At 39.5% G+C, this 6,039-nt stretch overlaps 1 pseudogene; it reads left to right on the top strand.

Moving 5' to 3' along the window:
- The first annotated feature begins 441 nt into the window (after positions 1-441).
- On the top strand, positions 442-541 carry LOC120103366 (small nucleolar RNA U3; annotated as a pseudogene).
- The last annotated feature ends 5,498 nt before the right edge of the window (positions 542-6,039 follow it).

The raw sequence follows: 6,039 nt of genomic DNA, 5'->3' as shown, positions 1-6,039 counted from the left end.
AGGATTATTGAGGTCATTATACACTGCCCAATGAAAATTGGTGGCAGTGACTTCCAGCTCGTCTCACAGTCACCTCCTCTCCTTAGTGCATTAACAGACCACTAAAGCTATTTCGGAAGACTACATACCGAAAACCACAGATGCTCCTGCACCTGAGATGGGGCTATATCACAACAAGTCCCTCACAGTTGAAAACATATTTAATAATCCCACCCTGTCATACACCCATGCTTAGCAACACAGTGAATACAGAGCATCAGTTTACCCTTGTGAAGACAGTATGGCTGACTGCGAACTGCAACACACTGCCACTTGCCAGCTTCCTGAGCAAGTTTATGTCCTTCATTGCTAGCCTGGAAGGAGAGCAAACTTCAGAATCGGAAGTGTGCTTTCTGCTAAATACCTATTGTCTTCCCACCATCAGCAAGTCAAGAAATAATTAAGACTATACTTTCAGGGATCATTTCTATAGTTCGTTACTAGAGAAGTTTCTCTGACTGTGCAGAAGAAATAATTATAAGTGGAACCTTGATAAATCAGAGACATTTGTATTGAAGCCCCAGGTTCCCTCATAGCATGTGACCATTTCAGCAAAAAGGCCATTGAATAGTGTTTCTAGAAAGCCACTGTTTTCTCTGGCAAGAAGAGACCGATTCTATTACCATGGGGATTTTATCCTTCACCCTTCTTTCTATCTCCACTGCAGACTTGTGAACAATGCTCTACTCAATGACAATTGGTCAAGGAAGAAATAAAGAAAGAAATTAAAGACTTCTTAGAATTTAATGAAAATGAAGATACAACATTCCCAAACTTATGGGACACAATGAAAGCTGTATTAAGAGGAAAACTCATAGCTCTGAGTGCCTGCAAAAAGAAACAGGAGAGAGCATATGTCAGCAGCTTTGACAGCACACCTTAAAGCTCTAGAACAAAAAGAAATAAACAAACCCAAGAGGAGTAGAAGGCAGGAAATAATCAAACTCAAAGCTGAAATCAACCAAGTAGAAAGAAAAAGGACTATACAAAGAATCAACAAAACCAGGAGCTGGTTCTTTGAGAAAATCAACAAGATAGATAAACCCTTAGCGAGACTAACCAGAGGTCACAGAGAGTGTGTCCAAATTAACAAAATCAGAAATGAAATGGGAGACATAACAACAGAATCTGAAGAAATTAAAAAAAATTATCAGATCCTACTACAAAAGCCTATATTCAACAAAACTGGAAAATCTGAAGGAAATAGACAATTTTCTAGACAAATACCAGGTACCAAAGTTAAACCAGGAACAAATAAACTATCTAAACAACCCCATAATTCCTAAAGAAATAGAAGGAGATATTAAAAGTCTCCCAACCAAAAAGAGCCCAGTCCAGATGGGTTCAGTGCAGAATTCTATCAGACTTTCATAGAAGACCTCATACCAATACTGTCCAAACTATTCCACAAAATAGAAACAGATGAAGCACTACCAAATTGCTTCTATGAAGCCACAATTACTCTTAGGCCGAAACCACATAAAGATCCAACAAAGAAAGAGAACTTCAGACCAATTTCCCTTATGAATATTGACGCAAAAATACTCAATAAAATTCTTGCAACCAAATCCAAGAACACATCAAAACGATCATCCATCATGATCAAGTAGGTTTCATCCCAGGGATGCAGGAATGGTTTAATATACAAAAATCCATCAATGTAATCCACTATATAAACACACTCAAAGATAAGAACCACATGACCATTTCATTAGATGCTGAGAAAGCATTTGACAAAATTCAACACCCCTTCATGATAAAAATCCTGAAAAGATCAGGAACTCAAGGCCCATACCTAAACATAGTAAAAGCAATATACAACAAACCAGTAGCTAACATCAAACTAAATGGAGAAAAACTTGAAGCAATCCCACTAAAATCAGGGACTACACAAGGCTGCCCACTCTCTCCCTACTTATTCAATATAGTACTTGAAGTCCTAGCCAGAGCAATCAGTCAGTGAAAGGAGGTCAAAGGGATACAAATTGGAAGGGAAGAAATCAAAATATCACTATTTGCAGATGATATGGTAGTGTACTTAAGTGACCCCAAAAGTTCCACCAGAGAAGTACTTAGCATGATAAACAACTTCAGCAGAGTGTCGTGTATAAAATTAACTCAAATAAATCAGTAGCCTTCCTCTACTCAAAGGATAAACAGTCTGAGAAAGAAATTAAAGAAATGACAACCTTCACAGTAGTCCCAAATAATATAAAGTACCTTGGTGTGACTTTAACCAAGCAAGTGAAAGATCTGTATGACAAGAACTTCAAGTCTCTGAAGAAAGAAATTGAGGAAAATCTCAGAAGATGGAAAGATCTTCCATGCTTATGGATTGGCAGGATTAATATAGAAAAGATGGCCATTTTGCCAAAAGCAATCTACAGATTCAATGCAATCCCCATCAAAATTCCTACTTAATTCTTTATAGATATAGAAAGAGCAATTTGCAAATTCATTTGGAATAACAAAAACCCAGGATAGCAAAAACTATACTCAACAATAAAAGAACTTCTGGGGGAATCACCATCCCTGACTTCAAGCAGTATTACAGAGCAATAGTCATAAGAACTGTATGCTATTGGTACAGAGACAGGCAGACAGATCAGTGGAACAGAATTGAAGACCCAGAAATGAACCCACACACCTATAGTCACTTGATCTTTGACAGAGGAGCTAAAACCATCCAATGGAAGAAATGTAGCATTTTCAACAAATGGTGCTGGTTCAACTGGAGGTCAACATGTAGAAGAATGCAAATCAATCCATTTTTATCACCATGTACAAAGCTAAAGTCCAAGTGGATCAAGGACCTCCACATCAAACCAGATACACTCAAACTAATAGAAGAAAAAGTGGGGAAGAGTCTCGAAGACATGGACACTGGAGAAAATTTCCTGAACAAAACACCAATGGCTTATGCTCTAAGATCAAGAGTCGACAAATGGGATCTCATAAAACTGCAAAGCTTTTGTAAAGCAAAAGACACTGTCATTAGGACAAAATGACAACCAACAGATTGGGAAAAGATCTTTACCAATCCTACATCTGATACAGGGCTGATATCCAAAATATACAAAGAACTTAAGAAGGCCAGAGAGCCAAATAACCCTATCAAAACACAGGGTACAGAGGTAAACAAAACATACTCAGCTGAGAATTATCAAATGGCCAAAAAGCACCTAAAGAGATGTTCAACATCCTTAGTCATCAGGGAAATGGAAATCAAAACAACCCTGAGAGTCCACCTCACACCAGTCAGAATGGCTAAGGTAAAAAACTCAGGTGACAGCAGATGCTGGCGAGGATGCGGAGAAAGAGGAACACTCCTCCATTGTTGGTGGGATTGCAAACTGGTACAACCATTCTGGAAATCAGTCTGGAGGTACCTCAGAAAATTGGACATTCCACTACCTGAGGATCCAGCCATACTTCTCTTGGGCATAAACCCAAAAGATGCTCCAACATACAACAAAGACACATGATCCACTATGTTCATAGCAGCCTTATTTATAATAGCCAGAAGCTGGAAAGATCCCAGATGCCCTTCAACAGAGGAATGGATACAGAAAATGTGGTACATCTACGCAATGAAATATTACTCAGGTATCAAAAACGATGACTTTATGAAATTCATAGGCAAATGGTTGGAACTGGAAAATATCATCCTGAGTGAGGTAACCCAATCACAGAAAAACACACATGGTATGCACTCATTGATAAGTGGCTATTAGCCCAAATGCTTGAATTACCCTAGATGCACAGAACACATGAAACTCAAGACGGATGATCAAAATGTGAATGCTTCACTCCTTTAAAAGGGGGAACAAGAATACCCTTGGCAGAGAATAGAGAGGCAACGATTAAAACAGAGGCAGAAAGAACACCCATTCAGAGCCTGCCCCACATATAGCCCATACATATACACCCAATTAGACAAGATGGATGAAGCAAAGAAGTGCAGGCTGACAGGAGCCGGATGTAGATCTCTCCTGAAAGACACAGCCAGAATACAGCAAATACAGAGGCGAATGCCAGCAGCAAACCACTGAACTGAGAACAGGACCCCCGTTGAAGGAATCAGAGAAAGAACTGGAAGAGCTTGAAGGGGCTCGAGACCCCATATGAACAACAATGCCAAGCAACCAGAGCTTCCAGGGACTAAGCCACTACCTAAAGACTATACATGGACTGACCCTGGACTCTAACCTCATAGGTAGCAATGAATAGCCTAGTAAGATCACCAGTGGAAGGGGAAGCTCTTGGTCCTGCTAAGACTGAACCCCCAGTGAACGTGATTGTTGGGGGGAGGGCGTTAATGGGGGGAGGGTAGGGAGGGGAACACCCATAAAGAAGGGGAGGTGGAGGGGTTAGGGGGATGTTGGCCCGGAAACCGAGAAAGGGAATAGCATTCGAAATGTGAATAAGAAATACTCTAGTTAATAAAAATAATAAATAAATACATAAATAAATACATAAATAAATAAATAATCCATTGTTCCAGGACATGGTGGTGGCAGCACCTGCTTTTAATCCCACCACTCAGGAGGAGGAGGTAGGTTTCTGTGAGTTAAAGGTCAACTGAGTTTACAGAGAGAGTTTCAGGGCAGTCAGGGCTAGACAGTGAAATCCTGTCTTAAAAATTCAAAATAAAATATAATTTTCTGTATATTTTATACGTGAGAGGATGCTAGCTAAAAACAAAAAACAAAAAATAAACAACAAAAAAAACCCAAAACAGAAAAAAAAAGAATCTGTCAAAGATCAAAATAATTGCTACGTTGACACTTTTCTGGTCTTATAGATATTCTTCCATGTCTCTTTCCACTCCTTTTATACAATCGAATTGCCCAAATCACTTACTTGTATATTAAAATTATCACGATGACAGATAGGGTCAACAGTACCTCACTGAGGGGCACTGGGGAAAGGGTTATAGTTTTTCCTGGTTGTAGCTACTGATAAGTCCTCCTTTCTCAAGTAAAATACCTTCCATTCTCACTTGACCAAGAAACTCCAATTAAACTCTGTGGGCCACACACAAAAAGCATGAGGACTTGTTGACAATGATCCCAGTAGAAGAGGGGGGAGAATAAGATAAGAGAAGGAGGTGGTAAAAATGACTAAAATTTATTATATAAATATATGAAAGTGTAAAGCAATTAAAAAACGCATAGTTTTTTAGTGTCATATGTACAAGAAATAACCAGATCTGTTTTTGTTCCACCAAATTCCTCCCATGGTGTAAAGTGCCCACCTCCCATTCATCTTGACTGAAGCTAAGATCATGATTCCATCTACGAAAGAATTCACAAGTTTTGTAGATTTAATTTCTTATGTCTGGAAAAGCGTAAATCAAATGTTATATAAAAATTAAAATAAGTAAAACAAAACATTCTGTAAAAAAAAAAGAAAAGAAAGAAAGAAAGAAAAAAAGAAGAGGGATGACCAAAATGCGGATGCTCCCACTCCTTCTTAAAAGGAGAAAAAATTTCCATATGAGGGGATATGGAAGAAAAGTTTAGAGCAGCAACTCAAGGAATGGCCATTCAAAGCCTGCCCCACATGTGGCCCATATATATATACAGCCACTAAAACTAGATAAGATTGATGAAGCTAGAAAATGCACGCTGAAAGGGACCGGATATAGATCTCTCCCGAGAGACACACCCAGAGCATGTCCAATACAGAGGTCAATGCTAGCAGCAAACCACTGAACTGAGAACAGGACCCCCTTGGGGGGAATTAGAGGTAGGATTGAAAGAATTGAAGGAGCTTGCAAGCGGATAAAAACAACAATGCCAACCAACCAGAGCTCCCAGGGACTAAACCACTACCAAAAGACTATACATGGACTAACCCAGGGCTCCAACTGCATATGTAGCAGAGAATAGCCTTGTTGGGGCAGTAGGGGAAGGGGAAGACCTTGGTCCTGCCAAGGTTGGACCCCCAGTGCAGGGGAATATGGGGGAATCAATAAGGGTGATATATAGGGGGAAT

This window comes from Rattus norvegicus, chromosome 5 (assembly GCF_036323735.1).
Source record: "Rattus norvegicus strain BN/NHsdMcwi chromosome 5, GRCr8, whole genome shotgun sequence".
Lineage (NCBI taxonomy): Eukaryota > Metazoa > Chordata > Mammalia > Rodentia > Muridae > Rattus > Rattus norvegicus.
Note: the sequence above shows the minus strand (reverse complement) of the source record. Positions and strands in the feature narration are given on the sequence as shown.